This window comes from Procambarus clarkii, chromosome 17 (assembly GCF_040958095.1).
Source record: "Procambarus clarkii isolate CNS0578487 chromosome 17, FALCON_Pclarkii_2.0, whole genome shotgun sequence".
NCBI classification, from domain to species: domain Eukaryota; kingdom Metazoa; phylum Arthropoda; class Malacostraca; order Decapoda; family Cambaridae; genus Procambarus; species Procambarus clarkii.
In genome coordinates, this window is record NC_091166.1 from 23,580,197 (window position 1) to 23,594,226 (window position 14,030).

The following is a 14,030-nucleotide window of genomic DNA, read 5'->3' on the forward strand; positions in this document are numbered from 1 at the left end:
AAAGTAAAGTTTAAAGTTGCCCGAAACGCATTGCGTAATAGTGGCTTTAGGCATTGTATGTACTAGCTCTATCTATATATCAATCCATTAATGTAACATCACTTGTATGTATGTACCTTACCTGAATAAACATATTTATTTATTTATTTATTTAATAAGGGAGAATTAAGGGGTCTTGTTGGTCATATTAAGTCTTGGTATGATACTTATAAGCCAGTTTCGGCAGAAGCATTTTATTAAGATTTAATTAAGGAGGTAGATGTATTTAATGCAACATTGAACCGGAAAACATCTGGTATAGAAAAGCATCCCCCATAAAAGTGTGCGGAGAAGAGAAAGGAAATTTGGAGCAAGCAAGTATTGGCAGGAGTTTGCAGAGAAAGTTAGGAGTAACAAACTTGAAGGAAATCTGGCAAGACATAAATGAAATAAGGGGTAAAAAGCATAATTTTGTTGCACATCCTGACCAGTAAGGAATTGCAAAAGGTCTCGTAAATAAATGGGCGGAAGCTGCCAAACTTAGTTCATTTAATTACCCGCTGTAACGAGAGAGTCGTTTGATTCTTGGAAAGATCTAAAAAAGGATTTTATACTTACAGCAGGTAACAGTGGTGATGTCACTTGCACAGGTATTACCAGAGAAGAACTAATAACGGCGATTAAAGTTGGGAAAAATACCGCCCCCTGGGGAGGATGGAGTAACTTATGAAATACTTAATGAACTTGCCATTATGACGAAAAGCCCGCTGTTAGACCTCTTTAATATTTGTTATAAAGTGGGCAGAATTCCCAGTAAATGAAAAAGAACTATGATCATCCTTATCCCTAAAGCCAATGGAGAGTACAGACCTGTGTCTTTAACCTCGTGTTTTTGTAAAATGATGGAGAGGATCATTTTAAATAAACTTTTGTATATAATAGGTGATCAGCTGTCTAATAATTTTTCGGGTTCCTCAGAGGAAAAAGTACCTCTGACTGTATTATTAAATGTCTAGCTAATGGTAATGATTATTATAGAATTTTTATTGATTTATAAGGAGCTTTTGATAAAGCCAACAAAGAGGTTATTTTATATGAATTAGCTGGTCTTGGTGTTGAAGGGAGATTATTGCGCTGGATAGGGGATTATCTTCAGGAAAGGAAGGCTCAGGTGTGGTATCAAGGTTGTATGGTTCAAGGTATCAAGGTCAAGAACTCTGCACACCTCAGGGAGGAGTGTTGAGTCTCACCCTGTTTAATGTACTAATGAATAAGATAGCATCTGAGAAATACTCAAATTGGGTAACTCCAATCATATATGCTGATGATATTTTGTTTCAGGGCAAAGATATTTCAAAGATTCAAACAGTGTTGGACAATTTCGGAAACCTGTGTCACCACATGGGACTAGTGGTTAATGAAGACAAAACTAAAGTTTGAATGTAGAAGTCGGAGGCCCATTATATTGGAAATAAACGGTAAAAATATAGAGAGTTAATATATATAAATATTTAGGCATGTCCAAATATATGTTGGATATACCTATGAGAGTTTGGAAACTGAGATGAACAGACTGTTGGGTCAATGTCGGAAGAGATTACAACCTCTGAAGGCCTTGGCATGCTGTGGAAAGGAGTGGGAGTCCAGGTGCTACGAATGATGTACTTGAGTACTGTAAGATTTCTTATTGATTATGCTGCACCTGTCATTTCTTGTTTTGGTAAAGGTAGGATGGGCAAGTTGGAGAAGATACAAAATGAAGCCGTTGGGGGTCGTTGTGAGCCGCTGCTACCTTAATTTTTGCCCACACTTGTCTTGCAGACGTTTCTCTTCCAATAGAGCTAGTGAACTCTAGTCAATGTCTTTCCCTTTGTAACTCATCTGCAATGTATGTACCTTTACCTGACTAAAAAATCTAATCTAAATCTATATCTAATCTATATGCTTAGATATATGCAAATGAGAGAGTAATAGAGCGAAACCTTTAAAATACTGAACAATTTGGAGGATATTGATTCATACAATTTCTTCAAAAGGTCAGATGTAACACGAACAAGGAGCAAAGGTTTCAAGCTCAACAAGCCACAGTGTAGGAGTGACAACAAATGCTTTTTAACCCATACGATTATGATCATGGCAATAAGGTTTCTAAAACAGTAGGCATTCTTCCAAAGCCAGACACTGAACTATGTTCCCGGCCCAAACCTAGTCACTCAGTATTATTCACTCATTTATCTATGTCTTGTCTATTTATGTCTTAAAGGTTACAAGACGTACATTAGTCAATACAATTGGTGCTTAAAATGTAAAGGATCTCTTGTGAAACACGGGTATTAATAAAAAAATTTATTATGTAAAATAAATAAAAAAGGCCCAAGGGCCATGAAGTAACAAGAATGCAAGGCCGGCACAAGCTGGCGTAAGTAGAGAAGACGGAAGATTCTTCATATTAAAAGACCCTGCTTCTCCAAGATGGCAGTCACACCCTGCTTGCCCTGGACAATCACCATATGGAGAAGGACTGTTTACTGTGAAGGGAAGTCCACAAATGCAATGCCAGCATGAGTCAGTCGTGAAGGGTAAACGATGATGGCACCCTCACAGTAACACAAAAGCCGAGCAAGCCCAGTGAGGAAGACCTGTTGATGGGAAGGAGAATCATTAGTCACAACAAAATCCACATAGAAACAAAGGAGAGAAAAAAAATAAAGTGGATGTCTTCTTTTTGTATAGACATAATAAATATTGCCATTTGGCTATGTATTTACACATGGTATCAGCAAGCTTAGCCTCCAAACACACACACACACATGGTATCAGCAAACTTAGCCTCCAAACACACACACACACATGGTATCAGCAAGCTTAGCCTCCAAATACACACATGGTATCATCAAGCTTAGCCTCTAAACACACACACACACACACACAAACGGTATCAGCAAGCTTAGCCTCCAAACACACGCACACACACACACACATACATGGTATCAGCAAGCTTAGCCTCCAAACACAGACACACACGGTATCAGCAAGCTTAGCCTCCAAACACACACACACATGGTATCAGCAAGCTTAGCCTCCAAACACACACACACATGGTATCAGCAAGCTTAGCCTCCAAACACACACACACATGGTATCAGCAAGCTTAGCCTCCAAACACACACACACATGGTATCAGCAAGCTTAGCCTCCAAACACACACACATGGTATCAGCAAGCTTAGCCTCCAAACACACACACACATGGTATCAGCAAGCTTAGCCTCCAAACACACACACACAGATAATGGGGACATTGAAACAGTTGATAAACTTGATTTCAAGAGAGAGAGGTCACTATGGGGAACTTCAAATTTTTTGTAATAAGTAATTAGGCAGACTTGTTGCTAGACAGGGAAGTAAATTAAATGTATGCCAAATTTTGCAAAATATACAATGAAGGCACACAAACATTCATACCAAAACAGAGATGCAGGGCCAGAAAACAGGATTGGTTCAACAGAAATTGAGAGAGGGCCACAGACCAAAAGACACAAAAATGGAATGAAAGACATTGAAAAACTACAAGCAGATGTCAACAAAGTTTTCGATTGGGCAGCAGAAAATAACATGATGTTTAACAGTGATAAATTTCAGGTATGGCAAAAATGAGGATCTGAAACATAATACAGGGTACAAAACACAATCGAATCTTCCCATAGTAGAAAAACAGCATGTCAAGGATTTGGGAATAATGATGTCCGACGATCTAATGTTTAGGGAGCATAACCAAGCAAATATTGCGTCGGCCAGAAAAATGATCGGATGGATTATGAGAACTTTCAAATCCAGGGATCCCATTACAATGGTTGTACTCTTCAAGTCACTTATGTTGTCCCGTCTCGAGTACTGCTCAGTATTCACTTCCCCCCTTCAGAGCAGGAGAGATTGCTGAAATAGAGGGAATACAGAGAACATATACGGCACGCATAGACGAGATAAAACACCTAAATTATTGGGATCGTCTCAGAGCTCTCCAAATGTACTCTCTAGAAAGGAGACGAGAGAGATACCAAATAATATACACATGGAAGATACTGGAGGGCCAGGTCCCAAATCTACACAGTAAAATAACAACGTACTGGAGTGAACGATATGGAAAAAAATGCAAGATTGAACCAGTGAAGAGCAGAGGTGCCACAGGCACAATCAGAGAGCACTGTATAAACATCAGAGGTCCGCGGTTGTTCAACGTCCTCCCAGCGACTATAAGAAATATTGCCGGAACAACCGTGGACATCTTCAGGAGAAAACTGGACTGTTTTCTAAGAGAAGTTCCGGATCAGCCGGGCTGTGGTGAGTATGTGGCCCTGCGGGCCGCTCCAAGCAACAGCCTGGTGGACCAAACTCTCACAAGTCGAGCCTGGCCTCGGGCCGGGCTTGGGGAGTAGAAGAGCAGAACCCCATCAAGCAGGTATCAACATAGAAAGAAGCCAAACCCCCAATCATACCAGCGATACAAAGATGCGAGAAACAACTATACAGCAGTAAGGGGAGAGGCAGAAAGAAATTTTTAAAAAGGGATAATGGATAAATGTAAAACAGAACTGGGCCTATTCTACAAATTCATAAACAACAAATTGCAGGTAAAGGATAATATCCAGAGGTTGAAAATAGGAAACAGATTCACAGAAAATGATAATGCAATGTGTGAAACATTAAACCAAAAGTTCCAAAGTGTGTTTATACAAAATGAAATCTTAAGAGAACCAGACACAATAAGAATTTCTGAGAACATCATTTAGCGTATAGAGGTGTCTAGAGATGAAGTGGAAAATATGCTAAAGGAGCTAAGTAAGAACAAAGCAGTTGGTCCAGATGGAGTTTCACCATGGGTTCTGAGAGAATGTGCACCTGAGCTCAGCCTTTCACTTCACCTGATCTTTCAGGCATCCCTGTGTACAGGAGTCATAGCAAACATGTGGAAAAAGGCTAACATAGTTCCAATCTACAAAAGTGGCAACAGGGAAGACCCCACCCCTCTCAGTTATAGACCTGAATCATTGACAAGTGTAACAGTGAAAAGATTGAAAAAAAAAAATAATAAAAACTAAATGGGTAGAACACCTGGAGAGAAATTATATAATATCACACAGACAGTATTGTTTTCGATCTGGAAGATCCTGTGTATCGAATTTACTCAGTTTCTATGATTGAGCCACAGAGATTTTAAAGGAAAAAGGTAGTTGGGTCAACTGCATCTATCTAGACATAAAAAAGGCTTTCGACAGAGTTCCACATAAGAGGTTGTTCTGGAAACTAGAAAATTTTGGATGGGTGACAGGTAAGCTTCTAACATGGATGAAAAATTTTCTGACTGATAGAAAAATGAGGGCAGTAATCAGAGGCAATCGGACTGGAGAAGTGTCACAAGTGGAGTACCACAGTACATGCACCAGAAATGTTCATTGTCTACATAAATGATCTACCAGTTGGAATACAGAATTATATAAACATGTTTGCTGATGATGCTAAGATAATAGGAAGGATAAGAAATTTTGATGATTGTCATGCCCTTCAAGAAAACCTGGACAAAATAAATATATGGAGCACCACTTGGCAAATGAAATTTAATGTGAATAAATGCCATGTTATGGAATGTGGAATAGAACATAGATCCCACACAACCTACAAATTATGTGAGAAATCTTTATATAATTCTGATAAAAGAAAGAGGTCTAGGGTTGATTCTATATAGAAAACTATCACTTGAGGCCCACATAAAGAACGTTGTGTGAGGAGCCTATGCCACGCTTTCTAACTTCAGAATTTCGTTTAAATACATGGATGGCGAAATACTAAAGAAATTGTTCACGAATTTTGTTCGGCCAAGGCTAGAATATGCAGCGGTTGTGTGGTGCCCATATCTTAAGAAGCACATCAACAAACTGGAAAAGGTGCAAAGACATGCTACTAAGTGGCTCCCAGAACTAAAGGGCAAGAGCTATGTGGAGAGGTCAGAGGCATTATATATGCCAAAACTAGAAGACAACAAAAAGAGGTGATAAAATCACTATGTACAAAATAGTAACAGGAATTGATAAAATCGATAGGGAAGATTTCCCGAGACCTGGAACTTCAAGAACAAAAGGTCATAGATTTAAACTAACTAAACAAAGATGCCAAAGAAATATAAAAAAATTTCCTTTCGCATACAGAGTGGTACACGGTTGGAACAAGTTAAGTGAGAAGGTGGTGGCGGCCAAGACCGTCAGTAGTTTCAAAGCATTATGTGACAAAGAGTGCTGGGTAGACGGGACACCACGAGCGTAGCTCTAATCCTGTAACTACACTTAGGTAACTACATTTGGTGTCAGCAAGCTTACCGTCGAAACACACACAAACAGCCTGCCTATTATTCAAGGCCTTCTCTGAGTACTCTCTATTTTCTTCTCTGAGGCTATGGGTCCCTAATCTTGCACCAGAGGTGGTACAACTTTTAAGTTTTTAACTACTGCACTGAGCACCTGATTTTGGCAAAGACTTCTTAGTGCAATTGTCAAGGACATAGTTCTGGTATTTTTTTGTTTATAAATATTCAGGTATAGTTAATGTCAAAATGTTTCAAAACTCAACAATTTATATTTCAAAACAAAAAAAGTAATGAAAACATTACAAAACATTAAAATATAGCCTAATTAATTTTTTAATAAAATAGCACAACTCTCAGAATGTCTAAAGGTGCTTTGAGCAATGAAGTAGTTAATTTTATATATATAATATTATATATATAATATATATTTACCTGTGACTACTGCTTAGCAAAAATTTGATCTCTGTGAAAATTGGTCTCGTCATTGCTAGGAGATATTTTAAAGACCATGATTTGCTGTGGATGGCACTGTAGTCTTCAAGTCATCAATCTAAAAATAGAGGTAATATTTTAAAATGTAAATTTTGTATAAAAAAAAATGCAAAAATAAATTGCAAGAATAATATGAAGTTATTATACAATTTTTGTTTAATAATTTAAATATTTGTGAGACATTATTAAGAAATGTATGAAGTACAGATTCTCTAAGACCTGATATGTATCTGCTTATGTTCCACCACATTACATTCAGGGCTGAAGAGAAAACACAGCCAGTAAGGTAATGATCACTTAGGATGGACTGGGATGCTACATGTAGGTGGGGGCTAAGCTGCGTGAGGCTAGGATGCCCAGCCTGCCTTGTCTAGGCTGGGCTGGGCTAGGCAACACTAAGAAGGAGTCAACAAATCTCTGGAGTGCCTTACTTTTCCTGATATCCTTAAAAAAGCAAGAATGATGCCATTTTATAAAGGAGGCGAGACAGCAGACATAAACAATTAAAGAAAAATATCAAATCTACTTATACTTTCAAAAATATTTGATTTTTTTTTTTTACAAACATCTCTTCCTACTTTGTAAAATTCAACATGAATACAAACACACACACACATCCCTAGGAAGCAGCCCATAGCAGCTGTCTAACTCCCAGGTACTTATTTACTGTTAGGTGAACCAGATATAGAGAATAACCACAAAATGCTATCTTTATAAGAACTATCGTGTAAAGCCACTAGTACACGCAGCATTTCAGGCAGGATATATAAAATATTATATATATATATATATATATATATATATATATATATATATATATATATATATATATATATAAATACATACATACGGGATAAATACATACATACGGGATAAATACATACATACGGGACAAAGAGCTAGAGCTCAACCACCGCAAGCACAACTAGGTGAGTACACACACACACATTATATATATATATATATATATATATATATATATATATATATATATATATATATATATATATATATAATATATATATATATATATATATATATATATATATATATATTATATATATATATATATATATATATATATTATATATATATATATATATATATATATATATATATATATATATATATATATATATATATATATATATATATATATATATATATATATATATATATATATGAGTGTCAGACCATGGAGGAATGATTTTTTTTAATTTAATTTATATAAAAAATTATTCCTTCTGAAGATGTATTTATATATGAAAGTACTTAAGGAAATTCCTGTTTCAATTCTTCCTCCGTGGTCTGACACTGTCACATTTTTCATCAAGTGTTAATTTTTGTGATTTACACACACGTGGCATGTTTACACACACATTATTTATATTATTTATATATATATATATATATATATATATATATATATATATATATATATATATATATATATGTATATATATATATATATATATATATATATATATATATATATATATATATATATATATATATATATATAAATAATATAAATAATGTGTGTGTAAACATGCCACGTGTGTGTAAATCACAAAAATTAACACTTGATGAAATATAGTGAAATATATAAATATAACAATATATATATATATATGGAACCCTCAACCCTATAAGTGGAGGGTTCCTACATACTCAACCAGAGGTGGTACCCTCTATATATTAATAAAAAGGCAAGGCTATGCTAAATCTTGGCAGGGATTGGCTTGGCTAAGCTGGTCAGAGCTTGGCTAGGGTAGGAAGGACTGGTCATGTTTAAAAGCAAGGCAGGGTTAGGCTAGGCAAGACTAGGTAAGGGTATACTGGGATAGGCTTGGCTACGGTAGGCTAGGAAGAGGTAAACTAGGATAAGCAAGGCTGTGCAAGCACTATGCACAGCTAGAATGAACTATGCTAAGATGGTTTAAGCTTGGCTAGGTTAGGATAAGCTGAGTCATGCAGGGCCCCGATTGACCAGTGGAGTCTAATAGTCTAACCTTCTAGCTAGTTTGCTGACCTAAGAGTGTAAATGCCTAGCCCCTAACCTGAGATATATACAAGAGTTGTTACATTCTTGTACAACCACTAGTACGAGTAGCGTTTCGGGCAGGTCCCTGGAATACGATCCCCGCCGCGAAGAATCGTTTTTTCTTCCAAGTACACATTTTATTGTTGCGTTAAACAGAGGCTACAGTTAAGGAATTGCGCCCAGTAAATCCTCCCCGGCCAGGATACGAACCCATGACATAGCGCTCGCGGAACGCCAGGCGAGTGTCCTACCACTACACCACCTGCTGCAATATTATTATAAAAGAAATATTACTTATTATAATCGTAAATACTAAATACCTGTTGTGTTGATTTAGGGGCGACGATGATCGTGGGATCGGATGCGAGCCACAGGTGGCCTACACCATGCTTTCTAAGGCGTCCCTCTCATAACAAAAACAAATCCGTGCATTCATACACAAACAGAGATCCCGTGGTTATGCGAATACTTGCAATTCTTTTACTTAAAATAATAACAATTAGATTAATAATAATTAACATAATTTTTACTCAAGATTCATAAAAATCATTAATACTATGTTAAAAGAAGATTTATAAGACATCTATAAACAGATATACAGACTTTGTGTGATATTTATTTCAACATTATATATTAATAGAATGTTGTAACTATTATTTTTAAATATTAGGTAGTTTCCAGACGTATATCGCATATAAACGTTGCAAAAAGATTTTAGACTGAATTAACACATTACACATTTATGGAGTAATTAACAACAAAACAATCTTTATTTTCATTGCAGAACATATATCAGAGCATACTAGTGACTCATACATTTAAAATAGTGTGATTTTTAAACAATTCGGTTGTAAACCCGCAGAACGGCCTACCCGCCAAAGACGTAACATAAGAAATGGTATATAATTCATTATTTTAAATTACATATATAATCATTAATAATATTCGGCAGCTATCGAGGTTCTCCATAGGTAAATTCCTGTACTCTAACAAGATGCTACTTGCTGTTTAGCTGTTTAAATTCTTGGAAAATTGTAATGACCAGCGACATAAAATATAACAATGAAATAATAGCAGGTAACTGTAGGTGAACGAAAAATTAAATTCCAAATTGATTAGATGTTTTTCTAAATATAAAGATCGACCTGAAGGAATTTTATGAATTATGGACTAATTAAACAAAAAAATAGGTAATTTTACTTGAAGAACAGATACCAGAGAATAGTTAGTGAGTACATTTATATTGTATAATGGGAGAAAGCCCCTGGTAGCCGCGAATTAAAATAACCACCTATATTAATTGATAACTAGGAAATAATATCTGGAAACTTTATCTGAACGAAAACACAATACCAATTTGTTTAGATGTTTTTCTTAATATAAAGATCAACAGTAAGGAATCTTATTCATTATGGACAAATTAACAAAAAAAAAACGATAATTTTCATTGAGGACCATATATTAGAGCATACTTAGTCACTTATATATTAAAAGTATTGTGTATTTTGAACCATTGGGGTTGTAAACAAACAGAACGGCCTACCCGAAAAGTCGTAACATAAAATGTTGCATATGTTTGCTAATTTATTATTTGATAAATGATTATTATTAATTTACGACAACTATAGAGGTTTCCCATTAGTTAAATTACTGTAGTCTGACTAAATGCTACTACAAAACATATATAAATCCTGGGAAAGTCACAATGACCAGCGACATTAAAGCATAGAGGGTTAAATAGTAACAGGCAACTGTCGGCGAACGAAAAATTCATTTCCAAATTTATTAGATGTTTTCCTAAATATAAAGATCGATAGGCTGGAATTTTCTGGATTATGGCCTAATTAAGGCAAAAATATATATATTTTTACTTGAAGAACAAATATCAGAGCATAGTCAGTTAGTTATAGAATAATAAGAGTGTGGTATTTCATTGTATAACAAGAGATAGTCCATGGAAGCGAAAATAGACGTAGTTTTACACAAAATAACGTCCAAAAACAGCCGTAGAGTCAAACGGCAAATGTTGACGTTCTTTTTAAGAGGACAGGTTGCTCGAACATCACTAAAGCAATGTGTCCCCGCTGCTTAGGGCGTCTGCATTCCCGCGTGACGTGTCCGGGTATTCCGCAGTTGTAGCAGCGGCCCCTCGACGGAGACCATCCGCCACCGCTCGCCTTAGCACTGCCTCCAGAGGCCGTCGCACCCTGTGTCTTTCCCGCACCGCTTGTTGACTCCTTGGTCGCTACAACAGCTCCCGAGCTCTCTGCTTGGTTCTTCTTGATTGGTTCTACAGTACCTTTTGATCCTCGGGTGTTCCAACTTGAGAGGTGGGATTTAGGAGAACTCGCTCCTGTCCTCCATCCTTCCGTCCTTCTATAACTCCTATCGTTTTCGACGTATGCGGGTGGTCGGTTCTGTCCCTCTCGGCGTGGGCGTAGGGCTTCTTCTAACATGTCGGCCCGGTTGGCTGCGGCCCTCAGGTCCTTTATGTCCGCCTCCTTTATCCTCATCCTGATCTCAGGAGAGAGCACGGACATAAACTTTTCCATGGCCATTAGTTCCTTGACCTCTTCGACCGACCTTGCTTCTTCAGAGTCCAGCCACTTAAGGAGCTTTCTTTCTATGTCCCTCGCCATCTCCGCATACGACTTTCCTGGCAACCGGGTACATTCTCTAAACCTCTTCCGGTAACACTCTGGCGTGAGCTTAAAGGAACGGAGCACAGCTCGTTTTACCGCATCGTAGTTAGTGCATTCTTGGAAGTCGAGCATAGTGAAGGCTTGGCGAGCTTCACCTGTGAGCCTCCCTTGGACCAACTCCGCCCACTCCGCCCTCGGCCACCTCTTCATAGCAGCAACTCTCTCAAAGTGATCGAAGAAACTTTCGGCTTCACTAGGCACAAAGACCGGCAGGTCTCGTTCCCTCACTCGTCGGTCTTCCTGTGGCGGGGCAGGGGCACCTAGTCCCAGTTCAGCTCGCTTCAGCTCCAACTCCCTGTTGGCTTCTATTTCCAGTTGTCTCAGCCCCACTTCTTGCTCTCGTTCTTCCCTGCGTAGCTGTGCTTCTCGTTCCTCACGCTTCAGCTGTGCTTCTGCTTCTCGCTCTTCCTTGCGCTGCTGTGCTTCTTCTCTCCTCAGCTGCGCTTCTGCTTCTCTCTCTTCTTTGCGCTGTTGTGCTTCTCGCTCTTCTTTGCGCTGTTGTGCTTCTCGCTCTTCTTTGCGCTGTTGTGCTTCTCGCTCTTCACACTTCATTTGTGCTTACAGCTGCAACTTCATTATTTCCAGCTTCACGCTGTGCCTGCTGCCGCTGGATCTCCTGCTGCTTCCACCAATACTCAGGCGCTCACCCACACTGGCAGGTGTTTGGGGCCGTTCCTCCCCCAAAGCTTCCTCTCGAGCCCTGAGCTGAGCCATTATCTCTATTCTTCTTTCGCCAACTCTGGCAGATTTCAGCTTTATTCCAAAATGATCCGCTATAGCCTGTAACTGTGCCTTGGTGCACTCTTCCAGCACCTGTTCATCTCTAGAGTCAACAAACCTCGTCACTTTATCATCCTCTATCTTGTGCTACGAGTGATAACCTGCGCCTGATCTCTAACACCACTGCCAAGTATCACCACTGCAACCTTTACTTCGATCGAGATCCTGGCAAGGTCGCCAATGTTGGGGTTTCCCTCACTTCACTCTTACTTTGGGGTGAGCAATAGTTATGCTCAAGGTCACTCACCGTAGACCTGCGGGTCTTCACTCGATCCTCAAGGCGCCACTGCACGCCAGGAGAGTCTCCCAGTCAATCTTAACGGCCTCTTATTAAGAAAGAGTGAGAACACGACTCGTTCACTTGACTGTCGTGTGCCCTCCCCAACAATCGGGCTCTACGGTTAACCACAAGGTCGCCAACTGGTGTTTTAGGTGGCCAGTAACACCATCAGTGGACTGGTGGAATTAGTGGTAGCCTTGGCAAGGTCACACTCAAAAGATCAGGAATCAGGCAGGTACTTATTGTTATCACTCAATGCTTTCAGTATAATGTAGCCACAAGGTCAATGGAGGAGATGATAAAAACACAAAGGTAATTTTGTATTTTACTTAAAATGTATGAAAGATGTTACAAGGCCAGACAATAATCAATAAATCAACTGATCCTGACGCGGCCGGTAATTCCCATGAATAGTCTGCGATCACTAGGGGGCAACACCTCCCCCTCCTCATCAAGTGTCAAGAACAGCTGATCGCCTGGCCCCCCGCACGGAAGTTCTTTGCTTGTTTTCTAGATTCACGCGCGCTGTTTCTTTAAATTCTCCAATATTACTATGAACTCGCACACACGATATTGGCTACAATAGCACGTATCACTTAGTTACTCTGTACTCAGGCTCAAACAGTCTTTTCTACAATCAACGCTACCATGACTCACTGTAATGGTCTTACACTGTTATTCATCCCACAATATATTATGACATATTAACACTGGAGTTTTCAGTACTTTCTCTCGTGGGCGATAACGCAATAATTCACTGTACTCACAAATGAATAATCACTGTATGAACATAGCATATATAATGTAGATACATCAAATATCAATACATGGAAAATAAATGATTTCTGGGCACACAGCCTAACTTTCAAATACTGGCATAATATTATATATAATTTACCACTATATGTTCATATCAAAATCTATAGAAAGATATACACAACACAGTAAATTTATCACTTGTTCCTGGTGCCTGTACACACCAATAATCAACATGAATATTACAAGTACTCTTGATAGTACTGTCTAGCACACTGGTGCTTTACCGTGACATGGGTGAGACTTGCTCACGACATATAAAATCCTCAGGCTAGATAATATAGCCGAATAACATAGCTAACTAAAGGGGAATGGGGAGGGAACTAGAAACACCTACTTCACCCTATCCTCCGATGAAAGTCGAGATGTAGCTCCTGGTCCTCGTGTCGGGAACGCCCCCACACACACGTCGTCGTGTCCTACCAGAGCCTCTCGTCGTCCCACCGTTTAGCGCGTCGTCTCCGTGCCTCCTCACTGCAGGTCCGTCCTCCTTCTTAACTTCTTGAAGGTTGGAGTCGGTCTCCTGGCCGTCGTCTTCTCCCAGCAACGGCTGTCGCCTACGTCTCAGCTACAGTCGTCT

At 38.7% G+C, this 14,030-nt stretch overlaps 1 long non-coding RNA gene across 1 annotated transcript; it reads right to left on the minus strand.

The window, feature by feature from the left end:
- Positions 1-2,310: 2,310 nt before the first annotated feature.
- Positions 2,311-9,309, minus strand: LOC138365751 (uncharacterized). Its single transcript, XR_011228978.1, has 3 exons — positions 9,193-9,309; positions 6,769-6,886; positions 2,311-2,618 (listed from the first exon to the last, which is right to left on the minus strand). It is a non-coding gene; the product is annotated as an uncharacterized lncRNA (long non-coding RNA).
- Between the last annotated feature and the right edge of the window lie 4,721 nt (positions 9,310-14,030).